We start from the raw sequence: 17,809 nt of genomic DNA, 5'->3' as shown, positions 1-17,809 counted from the left end.
ATTTGTCAATGCCTGTCTCTCTCAGCTATTTCTCTTTAAACATAGGAGCCTTCTATGCATTTCTGTGGTTGTTTTCATGTTTTCCACTCAGTATCCCTGTCTTGGTTCATCTGATACACACACATACACACTCAGGTCATTCTAGTGATCAGACACTGTTCTAGGAACTGGCTATACTTATGTTTTCAGAGGGAATCCTGTTCCCCAGAGCCTACAAGTAAGAAAAGACCAATCAACAGCAACAGCAAAGTATTAAACCTATAGGAACTACATTAAACCCTATTCTACAGCACACACAGACTCATTTCATCCTCTCAAAAGTGTTCTAAAGAAATAGGTGGTATTGTCTGCATTTTATACACAAGAAAATCAAGGTTCAGGCAAATTAACTTGCCCCAAGTGTCAAGCCTTGCCAGTCACGAAACTAAGCCTGGGGGTCAGCTCTGCAGGATTCCAAAGACTCATTCTTGTTTGTTTGTTTTTTTACAATGTAATAATTGCTATAATAGAGGGGTACTTATACCTCAATTATCATTCATTATAAGTCAATGGATAGAAGTGACTGTAACAGAGATAAGGTTATAACTGTGCCTTTCCCATCTGTAAGGGTGTGACAGACTCTTACAGGGCCTTACAAAGTCAATTCACTACTTCTTTTTAATGTCAATATCTTTCTTCTTCAACCTTTTTCTACTCACCAAATAAATTGATGATAATGTCTTTGCTTTAAAGAGGCTGTTATGTCAATCACAGATAAAGTCACGGGCAGAGGTGAAAATTTTCTTAATCCAATTGTTTGACAATTCCATGAATTCTTGTTTAAAATCAAAACTGAGGGATGCCTGGGTGGCTCAGTCAGTTAAGCTAAGCGTCTGACTTCTTCAACTCAGGTCAGGATCTCACAGTTCTTGGGTTTGAGCCCCGCGTCGGGCTCTGTGCTGACAGCTGGCTCAGAGCCTGGAGCCTGTTTCAGATTCTGTGTCTCCCTCTCTCTGACCCTCCCCTGCTCACGCTGTCTCTCTCTCAGAAAAAAAATAAAAAATAAAAAGTAAAACTGAAAACAAAATCATAAAAGTCAGAATGTGAGCTATCTGAAATAAGTTATAAGGAAATTAAATTCAGTATCTAGGTGTGTCTGACCCTTTTCATTTTCCCCATCAGCAAAGTACATGTATTTCTGAAGATTAATTATGTTTGTGAAGATCTTTTTCTATCTGATTTTTTAAAATTACTAATGATTACTGTGTGTCAGTTGTGGTTTCCATGCATTACCTTCTTACTCCTCTTAATAATGCTCAAGGGTAATTAATGATATTCCCACTTTTCAGATGAGGGAACTGAGACACACAGATCATGACCAAGCCAAGGAGCCGATAAGGGGCAGGACCAGAAAATTAAAGTCTCTATCCTCAAAGCCCATGATTTAACTTTCTGTGTTATGCATCACTGAGATAATGATGATAACAGCAAAGCTAGCACTTATGAGTACCTATTGTGTATCAGGCATTGTTTTAAGGGCTTTCCATATATTAAACCATTCATCCTCGTAATGGTCATTCATATGAGTCCAGTACTGCTGTGATTTGTATTTCAACAGTGAGAGAAGTGAGCACAAGGAAATTCAAGTTGCCACACTATTGGAAGAAATCTGAAAGAAGTCAGATTCAATGGTTGGCAGACAGCCTCCAGAACCTTGTTCTCAACTATTCTACACTTGGCAAATATTGAGAGAAAGACAAAATATTTATACATGACTGCTTGTTATAAAACGGAATGTATTATGATTTATAGTCATTTCTTCGACTTAGGGTATTTAATCAGAAGCCATGAGATAAAAACACTTAAAATAACTTCTTTATTGCATGCATATCTTTAGTTTTATTTAAAACTGGAAAATTATTGGCCTTCTAATCTAACATAACTTCCTATCAATTATGACTGATAGCATTCACCATTTTAAAAAAACGTAAGTAGAAATCTTAAAGGATACTTTAATATTCAAACTCAATATATTACTAGCCTTGAGGATCTTTTCAACATTACTTTTTTGTAACAAGGACAAATTCCATCATTCAATTTAGATTTACTTCAAAGTTTTTGGAACAATGCTGTGGCCATGTACACTGAGAACAGGATAAACAATGGGTTCCTGTTTTGTATTTCCTGCAGATTATTACTATGTTCTTATTGCTCTTGACATCACTGATCATTCAATGTTACTTTTGGAAAACAGCATCAAGTATGTTACTATACTTAGAACCAAAAATATTTAAATGATGCAGCTCTTAGGGCTTTAAACACATAGGCTCTGTTTGTTCAGAGCACTTTTCACTCCATTTGGAAGTGATAACAGACTTGAAAACTGAATGCTACACTGTTATGAGGGCTTACTGTTGATTCCAGAAGTTTTTTCAAAACTTCAGAAACTATATAGCCTGCTACTATCTTTCACCCTGCCTGGATAATAAACCACTTCTTCAATGGCTGTGTGTTAGGTACGTTTCCAGCTCCAAGTAAGAGATTATCTCAAGATGAACATTTCACCAAGTGAGAGGTTGGTTTACCTCAAACAACAAGAAGACCAGGGTGGGTTCGGTTCTGTCAGCCCACCCTTAGCATGTGCCTCCCAGAATAGAAGTGGCATTTCTGTCAGCTACAAGGAGCAACTGGTGCTTAAAGGGCAAAGGCTCCTGAGTGGCTCAGTTGGTTGAGCGTCCCACTTCAGCTCAGGTCATCATCTTGTGGTTTGTGAGTTCAAGCCCTGTGTTGGGCTCTGGCTCACTGCTGTCCGCACAGAACCCTCTTCAGATCCTCTGTATCCCCTCTCTCTCTGCCCGCTCCCCCGCTTGCACTCTCACTCTCTCAAAAATAAACAAACATTTAAAAGGCAAAAGGACAAAGAATCCTTCTTCTCAGGAGGTTCTCTGCTGCTACTGTGTACGTAAAGTGTCTTGTCTACAGCTTATTGGCCAGAACAGACTGCAAGAAAATCTGGGAAGATAAATCAAAAACAATCACAACAACAAAAAAGAAACCAAGAAAGAAAAAAAAATCTAGGAAGGTAAGTTATCAAATAGGCATATTATTAGGATCCTATAGTAAAGATGAAAGCAAAAATGGATTCTCAGGAGGTAGAAAGCAATGTCTGCCACAGCTACGTTATACAATTTATTTATTTTAGACAGTAATTAAGTATGGAAATAGTGACTTGATTATAAAAATGGAATGATCAGAGAGAAGCTTCAATGGAAAACGATGTTTAAAAAAATACTTGCTGTAAAAAAAAGGGGCACTCTACAGAAGCAAAAAGTAAGTACTTGCTTTGATTCAGAGGTCCGTCCCCACCCTCTGTCTGAACACAAAATATCCACTCCTGCAGGCAGGTAGCCCTCCCTGTCCGGTTCCAGCTCCATCCCAACAGTCTAGCTAGGTTCTCCCACACTCCCTTTCTTTTTTTGGAAAACTGAGATATCATTACTCATTTCTTGACATTTCTAACATACCCCTCCCATAGCATCTTATTGCTTGTGTTTCCTTTTGTGAATAAGACTATTGTTGCTGTTTTTAGTAGGTTGACCTTGCTGGTTAGAGTATTTTCTCCCAAACCTCTAGATCTGGCATTCATAGAAGAAAGAGTACGGCAGGCACACTGAGGTCAACAGATGAGGCTGCTCACAGGCAGAGGTGATGGGTCTGGGAGCTCCAGCAGCCCAGACATCCCCCCGGCCACCTGATAACTGGAGGGATCAATACTGAGCAACATCCATAACCCACTCGGGACACACAAATAGATTGCGCAAAGAGGTAGGAAGTTGTGGCTCAGAGGGTGGACAACACAAAAAATATTAGCATGTCCAGTTTCTGAAGTTTCCCGTTTCCGACTTGCATTCATTTTGGAAGTAATTTCTCTTAGACCCTCGATATAATGAATCTGTAGTTCCTTCTAGCCTTTGGAGGCTGGTCAACCACTCCCTGTTCTTTACTTAACCGTCATCTCTGTGAGTTTCAAGGACACTTTTCTGACATTCTGTGTATTACTTATGGGTGTGATTATCCTCGTAAAATTACCTTTTATGGTCATAGTAACGATGGAAATGTGCCATGGATTCTTGGGTTAATTAATTCTTTGAAGACTCAGAAAAGATATTTTTCATCTTCAAACGCTATTTATAACAAGCGTCCCTCTGCCCATGGTAGAAGAGACGGTTTTCACAGCCTCTTCCAAGACAACATGGCAAATACCAGCCTCTAGCCTCCAACTCCTGCTATGTAGCCCAAGCCACATAAAGCTCTCCTTTCCTTTCCTGTTGACATCACGTTGCCCTTTGCCAGAGGGTAAATCTCCCAGCTTCTCAGTCAGTGACAAGTAATTCATTGTATGTTATAACTAACGGACAATATGGACATGAGAAAGTGTTTTGTGCCATAGGAATAACGATGGCCTGACGGTACAGTGTTGTTGATTTGATATTTCATATCTGTCTACTAATAAACTAATAAACAATATCAGATATGACTCGCAGAGAGCCAGGTGGTATAACTATCTAGGAACTATCTAGGAAATATGAAACTCTCTCAACAACCTTAATCATTTTCATCAGGGACCTCAACTGATTGATTATGATTAATACACCCTACTAGAAGTATTATTACATGGTTCTGAGAAAGGTCTGGAGAGATGATGTATGAGTGCAGTAACTTGCTTTATTTCAAACTTATTTTAGAAGATTTATGTAAATTATGATACATAATAATATGTAATTATATTAGAATAGAATATATTAGAGCCTAAAGAGAAAAACAAGTGGCATTTGCCTCTTGAGACAGCTTTTAAACCAAAAATATAACCACAAAGCAATATATTTCAGAGAATCCTCTTGGCTGGAAATAGCTGCTTAATTAGAAGACATAGTTTTTTTGCTTTTTACAGGATAAGATATTTTGTATTTCACAAGTTCTGATAATCTATAACAAAACTGTCATCATGTGTTGCTTAATGCCGTCTGCAGAAGTACTTAATCGCTTATTTATTCAACAAATACACATTAAGCACTTAATTTAAAGTGTCAGGCACAAATGTAAAATATGTGTAGGAAATGCAATATGAAGGGGAAACAGGAACTTCCAAGCTAATGGAGGAGAAATACATTAAAGGATCACACAATACATGCAACTGAGTTTGACACTCAAGGAAACGAAGAATATGATTGATCGTTCAGGAGTAAAAACACACGACCTTGGGTGGATCAGGGAAGCCTTCCTGAGGAAGGGGCACTTTGGTTGAAGGATGCACAGCAGTAACTAATGAGCAGGGAAGGCATTCCAGTGAGAGAGAGCAGTGCACGCAACAGCCCTAAATGTGGCCCATTCTAGGCATTGAAAGACCAGAGAAGCTAGAAGCGAAGGAGCTACAGGGTAGGTAAAGAGAAGTGGGTGGAGATGTAAGAAGATCGTGCAGAGCTTTAAATAGGCCGCTTTAAGAAGGCTTATCTTAAAGACTTTTAGACCATATTTAGCAACTGTTGCATATGCCTCCAATTCAATAGAATAGAAATATCAAGAAAAGCTAAGTCATGGTTATATAAACAACAGAGGTACTTTTTAAATATATGTGGGATGCGAACAGCACATATAAAACCAATAAAGTTTTAACTAGAAAACTGAGCTTGAACACATTTTAAGAAGCTATTTCTATATAATCTCTTGCATTTGATAATAGATCTTTAACCANCGAAAGTCGGACGCTTAACCGACTAAGCCACCCAGGCGCCCCAATCTTTAACCATTCCTTAAGATTTCCACCGTATTTGGGAAAGTCCAGCCCCAGATTGCATAATGGCACACGTGATGGCAAACCATCTCCTAAAAAACCTTTGCTTCACTTTGGTAACCAGGTAGTAGAAATAATCGGACATATGCTATGACAACTTTCGAATAACTACGCCTGCAGGTGTAGAGTGTGATGGGGATTGCCAAGTATAATTTATATAAACCCAAGCGAAAGCACAGATGGCAGAGTTAAGATGGGGATTACTGCCCAATCCTTGTGCCTACATTTCGGGGCACAAGTGTACAGGGTTTGTATGACTGGTCCAAAATCACTCAAGCTCTTGGGCTTGAGCTTCCTCATCAGTGCGTTTACTCCTTGTTCAGTGCACCACATACTCAGGAATGACCTGGCTGACACTTCCGAAGCGCAAGACGCCACCACACCTCACCATTTTTATTGCATATGCTTCACTTTGTCTCAGGTGCTTGAAGCAGATGAGTGTCAAAGATGTTCATTCACTTAACCTAGCCCTCAGTTTGCACCCAACATGCCTGACTTTGGGGCCCACCCTTTCCTTCAATCAGCATTATCTGATTTCTATAGTCTCTGTAGTAGGAGACATCTTTGCAACTCATGCCAGTGTTTCAGGCAGTCTTGCTCTCTCTCCCTAAGCACTAAAATACTTGACTAAGAGAACGACGCATTGTTCTCCTGGAATATCAGACAATGCCACTCAACTGACATGGGCCAGAGAAGCCTTCAAACACTGAGAGTGCAATTTACTTTTCAAAGGACTTCGGGGGCGGGGAGGATTGTAGCCTTGAAAACAATATTCATGGGAAAACTACATTCACTTCCTTCCTACTGAGATCCTCACAAATAATAGGAAGTGATGAGGAATCAATTGAGAATTTTGAGTTCTCTTGGGAAAAAATTTAAACAACTCTCAAAGAAGCCTTCAAAATACATGTATTCAAGAAATCACACCCATAAAAGTCCCTGGAAATCATTTTGGTATCTAAGAAAAGTGACTACATTCGACCATACATGGAAGCCTGCAGTTGTTTTACTATAATTTCATTGTTAAGCCAACAATAGCATTTACAATGTGCCAGACTTTTCCACATTCTTTTCAGACCACTCCTTTAATCCTCGCAACAACCCAATGAGGTCCTATGACAGAGAAGGAAACTGAGGCACAGGAAGGTGAAGTAGTAGGCCTATGGTCAGAGGAAAATGGCAGGAGCAGTATTCAAACCCAGACACTCTGGCTCCAGACTCGGTTTTAAGCAGTACACATGTTTAATGTCTTCTGAAACAACCAAATAATAAAGCGAGAAGGGAACCTACAGATGGTCTCTGCATTCAGAATTAGGAGTTTTAAATATTATCGCTGTGGGGCCACCTTCTCTGCTCCAGCGAGGAGTTTACTTTTCTGAAGCCCTCTGGAGCACAAAGGGCTCTGATGCCACCTAAAACGTGAGGGGTCGTTTGGCAAACAGGGGAGATGGTTCCGAATACGGTGTTCAGTTATTTAAAGGTGAAACAAAGGTGTTTCAGAAGGTTTCTCTACTTCAGAACGAATCTTCCTCCAGGTTCTAACAATAGAGAGTTACTTAACTTACCAAGATCCTCCTTTGAGATACAGATATCCTCTGGGGCAGTGTGGTCTATGTCAACGAGGTCTTAGCAGGCATTGTTTTTAATCTGACCACCACTTAGAACAGTCTCAACTATTTTTGCACACAAAGAAAGGAGTACAACTAAACTGACTTTCAACACTTCCGTCCATTCTTTTGCCTCCTCATCTCTGAAAGATTATTCCAGATCCAGCCTCTGAAGCCAATCCCGTCCCTATAGAATTTAAGAAACTCTGTTAGCATGGCCGCTGGTCCCACTCATGACTTACACCAGTTTTCTTCTAACTAGATCCCGGTCTTGTTTTTTGAGCCTACATCTCTGCTCATACAACCCTTGGCCTAGTGTTCTAACTCCTCGAGACGGAGGCTATGCTCTTCTTTATCTAGTCTTCCCTCCAACTCCACACCTGGGACGGCTGGGGGCTTCTGTCAGACTTGCAGAAGCCAGGAACACCTCCTGCCAGTCTTCCCCCACCCTTCACCCTCCCCGGCTGCAACCCACCCAACTCCACTGTGTGCTTTCCACCAGCTCCGGTCTGTTCAGGTCTTGTTCTCCCAGCATCTGACAATCCCCAAACATCAGCCCCTCACTGCCGTTCCAGGTTTCTGGATCCTGCTCCCCTGCATCTGGCCTGAGGGCCCCACCACCCACCAAACTCTCAGCGCCTGCTTTTATGTTAGAATCACATGGGGAGCTTTTTAGATATGTAGGGGTTAAGTCAGATTAGTTAAGGCAAACTCTCTAGAGATCGGTCCAGTGTACTGATAAGTTTTTAAATTTTCCAGATAAGCCTCATATGTACCTGGGAATGAGAGTCACTACGATATATTAATTTTTCTCAAATCTCCATGTGCACACATATAATCTGGGGCTGTTGTTAAAACGGACTTGCTGGTTCAGTAGGTATGGGTGAGGCCTGAGATTTCACATTTCCTACAAGATCCCAAGTGATGACTTTGATATTGGTCCATGGACTACTCTTTAAGTAGCAAGGCTCAAGACCAGTGGTTCTCAAAGTGTGGTTAAGAGCCATTTGATAAGGCGCCTGGATGGCTCAGTCGGTTAAGCATCCAACTCTTGATTTTGGCTCAGGTTGTGATCTCATGGTCATGGTATTGAGCCCCGCATCTGGCTAGCTGCTGAGCATAGAGACTGCTTGGGATTCTCTTTCCTTCTCTCTCTTTCCCTCTCTCTCTGCCTCTCACCCGTGCATGAACATACATACCAGCTTTCTTGCATGCATGCTCTCTCTCTCAAATAAATATTTTTTTTTTAGAAAAAAAGAATCACTTGGAGACTTGTTAGAGATGCAGAATTTCAGACCTCTCTCCAAACCTACTAAATCAGAAACTGCGGATGGGATCTGGCTAAATCTTTGACAAGCCTTCCAGATAACTCTGATGCTTGCTATCAGTTTGAGAACCACTGGCCTAGATGGCAGTGTGCAGCTAGGCAAGCCGCATATATAATTTAAAGTTTTCTAGTTGTCACATCTTAAAAGATACAATTAAACAGCTAAAATTCATTTTAATCAAACACCTTATTTAACCTAGTATGTCTGAAGTATTAACATTTCAAAATATAATCAATATAAAAAATATGATAGTTTACATTCTTTTTTCACACTAAGTCTTCAAAATTCCACATGCAGTTTATAATTATACAACATCTCAGTTTTGACTAGCCACAGGATAAAGTGCTCAATAGCCCACGTAGCCACCATACTGGACAGCAAAGCTCTAGACTTAGAACAGTGATAATAGTATTAATTTGTATTGAGTGCTGGCTATGTGTCAGGCATTACTCCGTTAAGCATTTTATGTACACTGTTATATAAGACCTACCACAACCCTGTTTCTACATTTTCTACATAGGAGGGGTTATGCCAAAGCTCTACGTATTGTTTCACCAATATAGGAAGCCCACCCCAATAGAAGCATCCCCAATTATTTTAAATCTTTTTTTTGTGACAACAAAAATTAAAGAGAGAAAAAAATATAATAAAATCATTAACGTTCATATTATTAGTACAGTCACTATGACATCTGTCGCTTATGAAAGTCATAGTGTTTGGGTGAGTAGAAGAGACCAAAAATGCTATCCTCAAATTTTTAGAAATACGTCAAGTCCAACTTGCACTCTTTCTTCTGTGACATCAAATCTGTTGAAAGGTGCTAACTGCCTAGCTGTTTGGCCAGTTGGGATCTCTGGGGACCAGTGGGACCTTGGTGAGTCCTGCCTCAAGACAGGGCTCATCCTGAATGGAAGCAGCTGGGAGGGTCAGAGCCTGTCCGTTTAGATGCAGACTGTAATGTAAAATGATTCCAGTAATAGTTAAACACGAGGCAATGGGTTTCTGTCCACGTCTGTGTGGGAAGCAGGCAGTTTGGAATTTAAAGGTAATGGCTGGCTTGGTGGTCTTCATTTCATTAACTTCCATAGTTTCCCAAGACAGCCAGTTTTTACATGTATTTTTCTTTTCATTATACTACTATACAGAGGAAAAAGAAAAACAATTAAAAATAATTTGTATCTAAGGCTAGGATTTGCCAGAATTCCCATCTCTTGTTTTGGGCAATCAAGTATCCCTCTTTAAACTGGCAGGCATTTGTGACATAGTAAAATGTGGCCATTTAAAGTAAATGAACAGAAAAATACATGATTCCATAGAAATTTTTAAAATTCTGCTACGTATTTTGAAAACAAAGCTGCTTTTATTTTGAAATTTTGATTAGATATTTCAAACATAAGTTATAGTTCTTTTTTAATTTAAATGTGTCCTTTTTTAATATTTTTAATGTTTGTTTATTTTTGAGAGAGAGAGACAGAGCACAAGCTGGGGAGGAGCAGAAAAACAGAGAGACACAGAATAATCCAAAGCAGGCTCCAGGCTCTGAGCTGTCAGCACAGAGCCTGAGGTGGGGCTCAAACTCACAGACCCGGGCCTCAAGACCATGGCCTGAGCTGAAATTGAACGCTTAACCGACTGACCCACCCAGGCACCCCATCCATGCAGTTTTATAGTGTAGGGTAGCAGAAAGATTTCACTATTTTATCACAATATTTGAAAAAGCAGTCATGTAACCTTTCTTTTAATGGATAATATATAATCTTCAGTATTTCTATCATCAGTTTCAGTGTCTTTCTTTAATTGTAAAGAAACAGTTGGACTTGTTCTGAGCCTCTAGTACATCCATTGTAAGAAATGTCCGCGTGGTTTTCACACTGGACTGAGGATTTGAGACTCTTCTCTTCCACCTCCTCCTAGCAGTACTTTCTCTCTCCTAAGCATTCTCTACGTTACAGGAGTAGAACTGAAGGAATTCGGGGATTTCTTACACATAGCATAAAGGCTTTTAAGAAAATACTTAAGTGTTTCCTCGGGTTGGAAGTAACAAATTTTCCTTCTTAGGGGTGCTGTAAAAGGCACAGCAAAGCCACAGAAGCCAGAAGTTGGTCTTATGGCCACCCATAGCATCTTCCTTCATCTTCATGGTAGAAAGAAATCCTAATCTTCAGTTGCTATGATTTGAAGAGTCTCCTCATGTGACAGAGAGTCTGTAAAAGATTGTAACAAATTCTCTGTATTCTTTATTCTTGCTGCCTCTGTGTGCTGTGAACATTCTGAGGCAAGGACCCTGTTTATTTTGCTCACTCTTGTTATTCTCACAACGTGTGACACACAGGAGCCTCGGAAGTACTGGCCACATAAATCGCTGAATGAATGAACAGCACTTCTAGATCTTAATTAATAATTCTAGAAATAAAGTGAAAGCTCAGAGCCTGCTGCTCATTGTTGGTGACCCAATCTCAATTACTCCTTTGGAAGCAGAAGCGAGGGACCCGTGTCTGTCTGCATCATGTCACTGAATGGTCTCAGTCTCTGCCAACTGATAAGAAATGTCAACAGCTTAACTCAGTAGCTTTCAAAAATAGCATAGCTGATGAAACTGGAAATTTAGGTGCGTGCTAGAAATAAACCATTTGTCTTCAGTCTTAAGAAGGATAGGGTGACCACAGACGTTCCTCAGAGAAATCTAAAATATTTTCTAAGACCCACAGAAGCGAGTAGTCCTGAGAAGAAACACCTTCCCTCTCAATAAGGCATAAATAAACACCTTATTTTCAATAAATCAGGTAAGACATTCTGAAAGCTGGAGGATTATAGCAAGGCGCTGTGTGTCTTTAAGATTTCAGTCAAGTTTTTTGTTGTTGTCGTTTTTGGTAGCGCTGGCAGTTTTCCTCACGATTTAGATGAGTATTTGTATGGTGAACCAAGCTGTTGTGGGTTTCCTGGTTCATGCCCCCCCCCCCACCACGTGGGGAAAGGGGGAGGGAGGTGGCGACTCAGGCACGGCTTTTTCATCCCTCTGCAGACAAGTCCGGCTGCTGTTAATGCTGAAAATAACTCCAACGCTCTCAGAACAGTGGCACCACCCAGCAGCTGGGATTCTTTCCCTCTCTTATTTGCCTTCTTTTTTCCTTTTTTTCCTTCAGACACTTGGATTGGACTTAATCTTAAACCTCTGGAGTTCAAGACCTTTTAAAAAGGGCTAAATAAACAATCTCTACATGTAAAAGGCCACTGACTCCTACTTCCTCTGTTTAGAGCAACTGTTGAGCCCAGCTGCCTGTAGGTAAGATTTTTTTTTCTTCTGGAATTATTTAATTGGTTTATGATACATGTCGGACTAATGTCTTTGAAATAATTCATGTACAGTGAAGACAAGCGGGGGCCGCGAACGATTTCCAGGTAAATGTGGTGTTCCGGAATACGGCAATGGCATCTGGGCATTTCTGTGGCTGTACTTTTAAACTTTGCTCAAAGCTTTCTGTCACGTTGACCTGTGATACATACTCGCCTGTGACTGAGCTACATCAGAACTCCAATTAACCTGACTGCCAACAGTGAGAGGGCCGTCCAGACATCATAATTTTGTTGTTTAGACTGTTTACTTATTTTTAACTTTCTAAGGGCACGGAAGAAAAAAAAAAAAAAAAAAGGAAAAGGTTGCAACCACCTGAACAAGAAAATATCGTAATTGCTCTTTAAGGACAATGAGGTGGCTCTATCTTATTTTGTTCTTGCACCACTGGTTTGTTCACTGCTAGTGTGGAATTAGAACAGCTTTTTTATTTGTTTCATTTTCTTTTTTAATTTTTATGTTCCTGCCACAGTTCAGGCGGCTCAGTTTTGAAAAGGCTTTACCTAGCTGCAGGTCTTTTGCTAGTTGGCTTCTATAACGTGACAGTACAGTATTTTGGAAAGGTTTCTGAGCCTCTCCTCTCCCCCTCCTTGTGCTCAACGCTTGACATTTTGCAAAGTACTTTGATCTGTGGACTTTAACTTCAAACACAGCAGTTACTTTGATTGTGGGTATTTACTATGTTCAGTAAAAAGTCTTTTTTTTTTCCAATGCTTTTATACCATTTCCTTTAAATAATCTATTGGGCTTTGGTTTTCCTTACTGATAATGTCTTAGGTTTTACTTGTATAGGAAGCCCCAAGTCAAAGGAAAAGACTGTTTTATGGGAAGGTCTCTCATCTCTCAGCACATAGACTTGAGGACAACTCTCTGCGCCCCCTCCAAGCAGATGTGTGAAAGCTGCTAAGGACAGTGCACACAACCTGACTCTATCAACCCCTCCCTTGAGCGCCCTGTTGCCTCCAAATTACAATGTGCCTGGGGGCCTCAACTTGCTTTTTCAACATGGACACTGAAATCCTTGGAATTTAGATTCTTGTCTCCAAAGCAGTTTATTGGTATCTCAGACCACATGTCAAAAGAAAATATGCATTTTAAACACACTGTGATCTTCTGGATAACTTTTAAAAATATAAAAAGATTAAAAGGAAAGAAAGAAAATTTTTAAAAAGGAAAACTAAGGGGGGACAAGCAGAAAGAAAAAAAAAACTCTTTGTAGCCAAAAGTCTGTTCTCCTAGTGAAACATCTGCTGAATGAGGATAAGACATTTTTTTAAATGTATTTCTTAAAATTGGCCAAGTGGAGCATTTTCTCACCATTCAATAGGCTTTTAAATGTTCTCTTTACTTTAAAGAAAACTCATGTGTTTATTACATTGCTTTGTGGGTCTTTGCTTCCCTAACCCAAGCAGACGGTGTTTTCAAAGTCCCCTGCTAGGTGCTGAGTGTGACCATCCCTGGCACACAGTCCCTGTGTGTTGTGTTCGGTTTGGGAGTAGAATGAACCAAATCCTGTCAGGAGACTCTTTCAGTCCCAGCCAAGGAGAGTGGCTCCTTACAGCGAGCACAGTCTGCTCTCTGTGCTCTGCACCTTGCTGGGAAGGAAGCAAGTGGCCGCAGGACGAGTTTCCAGAGGGGGGTAGCTGTGGAGGAAGCTATGGGTTAGGAGGTCCCTTCAGATTACGAATAGATGCAATATAAGCTCTAGAATTCGAATTTAGTAGGAAAACCTAGAGATGTGCTAGTCAGTCTGGTTTTCATTTCCAGAAGTTGGACATTTAATTGCTACCTATTTCCTTTCAAATCTGCTTTTTAAGGAGTCTATTAACAATCACATTTCTGCATACGAATTTTAAATCTCCCAGTTAATTTGAGCACGTGCTTCACTGCTTCCTAGGGCCTTTGAGCGTCTAGAATTTCCTCCCCCAGAGTACTAGGAAGCCCTGATTTGGCATTGCTGAGTGCAGATATGTATTGAAGGCAGTACAACTGTAGTTGCAGAATCCAGTGGCACCAAGAGGAAGTGGGTTTGGAAGATGATAGACAGCCATTCCATTCTCCGGCAAGCCATCTTTTTCTGTTTTGCTCTTACTGCGAGGTTTTGTGTTTGTTTGCCTCTCTATTTCCCTTCACCCCCTAATTTTACTCTGAAACTTTGGATTGTTTGAATGTGAACCTCAAGGTGAAAGCTAGCCAAAGCCACTGAGTTTCACACAGGTTCCACATGAAAGAAGTATTCTACCCAGCCTTGCTCGAAACTTGGCCCACGTTTTGCCAAAGGTTTCATGAATGTCAGTGAGCCTGGATTTGAAACATAATCCAAAACTGGTGACTTCTGGTGACTTTGAGGCTTTATTGTGTGAGTATAGAATCTGGCAAACAAGGACATCCATTATTTTCGTATCTTCTACTGTAATTTCATGTGTACACACCATTTTCTCCAATAAACTCTCATTTGTTCTATGTTATTTCAAGGCCAGGTTCAATCCTAATATGAATTTTTATAGCTGTGGTATTTAAACATTGGCAAATAGAAGTCTGCATTTCAAATTCCAACACAGTCTGAACCACAGTGGTGTGAACATGTTGGTATAATTCAGCTGAAGGAAGGAAGTCCCAGGAGAGTCATGGAATGTCTTTCTTTGCTTAAATATACCTCTGTGCTCGTGAGGAACAAACAGTAACATTTTGTCCAGGTCTATCCGCTTGACAGTATGCCTTTTGTTCCCCCTCCAAAGGTGGTGTCAAATATATTGGTGGAAAAATAATAAACTTCCAGATATTTTTTTTCGCCTGCTCAACTGATACACTCCTAGGGAACATTGTAAGCATTGAAAAGTTCAGTACTATTACTTGTAATGTACTGTATACTGAGAATAAAGGACTACTCAGCAGAGTCAATTTCCTTCAGAAAAGCCGGGTGACCTAGAGTTGATGTGTGTATTAACAGTCAGATGGTGCAGGGATTTGAAGGTGTGTGTGTTTGTGTGTGTGTCTGTGTGTGTGTGTGTGTGTGTGTGTGTGTGTGTGTGTACTGAGTGGGGGTAGCAGTGGGTGGAGAGGAAGAGGGGAGGAAGGGACTTGTGAGCCCTGCTCAGCAAATCTGTCACATCTAAAACAAAAAATAATCAAGCCCAAGATCTGAAAACATTCCTTTCTTTTGTTGATCATATAAATATGTATTGGCTGAATACTGAATTGGAGAGAAGGGGACATATTATTTTTCTCATTAAAAACACCAAGGATTACATTCTGATCACTAGGATTTCAGAAATGGTAAATAATCTCTAATAAAAATATGACCAATTAGGAGATCTACATATTATAGATGAACTTGCATGAGCGAGTCGCAGAAAGATCTTGATGCTACTATGACCACTACAGATGCTAAGACACCCAGAGAACTAAGATTTGATGTCTTTTTATTAGCTGGAGGATTTCTGAACTCATTTGAGGAGCTCTCCTAAAAATAACTTTGTAACCTCACTAAAGACTTAGTTTGACTAAATGTAGTGAGATTTACAGTTATTTATTTGTTTTAATTTATTATTATTTATTATTTATGTACTTATTATGAAGTTAAATTGCCACCAAAATTCATTTTGAAAACTTTATAATCTTATTCTTTTTTAAAAAAGTATTTTTATTTATTTCTAGGAGAGAGAGAGAGAGACAGCATGAGCAGGGGAGGGTCAGAGAGAGAGGGAGATACAGACCCTGAAATAGGCTCCAGGCTCTGAGCTGACAGTCAGCACAGAGCCCGACGCGGGGCTCGAACCCACGAACCGCGAGATCATGACCTAAGCGAAAGTCGGACGCTTAACCGACTAAGCCACCCAGGCACCCCTTTATAATCTTATTCTTAATAAAATAGGCTTGTTGTCAAAGATACAGTTTGCATCTTTAGCAGGCGATGTACAAAATAACCGTATCTGATCCCGTACTAAATAAAGCCTTTGCAAAGCTGACAACAACAAACTTGGGGGTCTTGGACGTAGGATATGTGCTTTAACAGTGACTTCACTATTCATAACGTACCATATCTGATTTTGTTATGACAAAACTCATACAATAGAGCAGAGGAAAGAAAGATGCACAAACAAAGGTGCTAGAGGAAATAAGAGGAAAAGAAATTGAGGACTGTTCTACCAGGGGGTTCTCCCTAAACACAGAATGGTACCAAGAGTCTGATATTTTGAAATTATCCTCCATAATAAAATATAAAGAGGGAAAAAGTAAAAATACTAGGCTGACAAATACCCACTGACTGATCAATGGATGAAGAAGAAGTGATTGATATGTATGTATATACACATACATATATTGTATATAAACAATGGAATATTATTCAGCCATCAAAAAATGAAATCTTGTCATTTGCAGCAATGTGGATGGAACTAGAATGTATTATGCTAAGCAAAGTCAGTCAGAGAAAGACAAATGTCATGATTTCACTCATATGTGGAATTTAAGAAACAAAATAGATGAACATATGGAGAAGGGAAGGAAAAATAAGATAAAAACAGAGAAGAGGCAAGCCATGAAAAACTCTTAGATACAGAGAACAAACTAAAGGTTGCTGGAGGGAGGTGGGTGGAAGGGTGAGCTAAATGGGTGATGGGCATCAAGGAGGGCACTTGTTGGGGTGAGCACTGGGCACTGTATGTAAGTGATGAATCACTGGGTTCTACTCCTGAAACCATTATTACAGTATATGTTAACTAACTTAGATTTAAATAATATTTGTAAAAGGGGTAAAAATAAACTCCAAATTTGTGCATATGCAAATGTTTCTTTAAATCATAAAAAGACCTTCATTCAAGAATTACTTGACTAGTCATTTAGGAATACAAAAATCAGTCACTTAAAAATCTCTTGGGCTTACTTTATTGTCAGAAAATGGAGTCCATGTAGTACTTATCCATTCTTTAAGGGTATATTATTATAGCCCATATTTATAGTATTGCATTATTTTTCTTTTAAAAAAATTAGTATACATGATAGACATCAGTGGTAGATATCATTATCAGACCATGATGGCACAACAGGGTGCCTGTTCAGATAGGCCAAAGAGGATTATTTACTTGAAGCAGATAAAACAATTGTTTCTAGGAAAGTCATCATTCTCCAACTAAATTTTTATTTGTTATTTGGGTATTTTAAGGTTCTCTGAAATAAGTAGTAATTTAAATAACCCTTTAATAACTAAAATGCCACAACACCACAATGATCTTAAGGCCTTCTCCCACCTATCCAAGAGGGACTGTCAAAAAGATGTGGGCATTTCTTATAGGTTTAAATGCAGACACTGTGTCAGGGGATGGTCAGGTCTTCTTACAACTTTCATCTTGGGTTTTATCCTGGGGAATCATGCAGTAGGAGACCCCAGTGACCCCCTAAATCACTCCTATACCCATTAGGAGGTACAGCCCACTAGGGCCATGGGCTAGAGTTAGGACTGAGTTTGGAGAGGGTGGAGGAGAAGGAGACCTGGGCAGAAGGCCTTCCTGAGTTTCTTGGTTCAACTTTCTTTTTTCTTTCCACCTGGCTCTTCCCTTATTTCCATTTATTTTTCCAGGAGAAATAAAGGTCTTCCCTGCAAAATTTGCCATTTATGACCTGTTGGAGGAGGAAAAACTCCAAGGGAGTTAGCTCTGGGATCTGTGAGATTCATACACATTACAAGGCTAGC

General features: G+C 39.9%; 1 protein-coding gene and 1 long non-coding RNA gene across 4 annotated transcripts in view; one reads left to right on the top strand and one right to left on the bottom strand.

Annotated features, from left to right (window-relative positions):
* LOC144230128 (uncharacterized) overlaps positions 1 to 17,809 on the bottom strand; it is a 102,832-nt gene that overhangs the window by 32,632 nt on the left and 52,391 nt on the right. The gene's annotated exons all lie outside the window — the stretch shown is intronic.
* The window catches only part of SORBS2 (sorbin and SH3 domain containing 2), a 188,027-nt gene continuing 182,023 nt past the window's right edge, over positions 11,806 to 17,809 (top strand). For 2 of the 3 annotated variants that reach the window (XM_077762335.1, XM_077762327.1), the window contains exon 1: positions 11,806 to 12,048. The gene's annotated coding sequence lies outside the window, so the exon portion shown is untranslated. Of the gene's footprint in view, positions 12,049 to 12,131; positions 12,165 to 17,809 lie in introns of all 3 variants that reach the window. The other variant, XM_077762313.1, reaches the window with a different exon arrangement.

Source organism: Crocuta crocuta, unplaced genomic scaffold (genome assembly GCF_008692635.1).
Source record: "Crocuta crocuta isolate KB4526 unplaced genomic scaffold, BGI_CrCroc_1.0 scaffold90, whole genome shotgun sequence".
Taxonomy (NCBI): Eukaryota; Metazoa; Chordata; class Mammalia; order Carnivora; family Hyaenidae; genus Crocuta; species Crocuta crocuta.
Note: the sequence above shows the minus strand (reverse complement) of the source record. Positions and strands in the feature narration are given on the sequence as shown.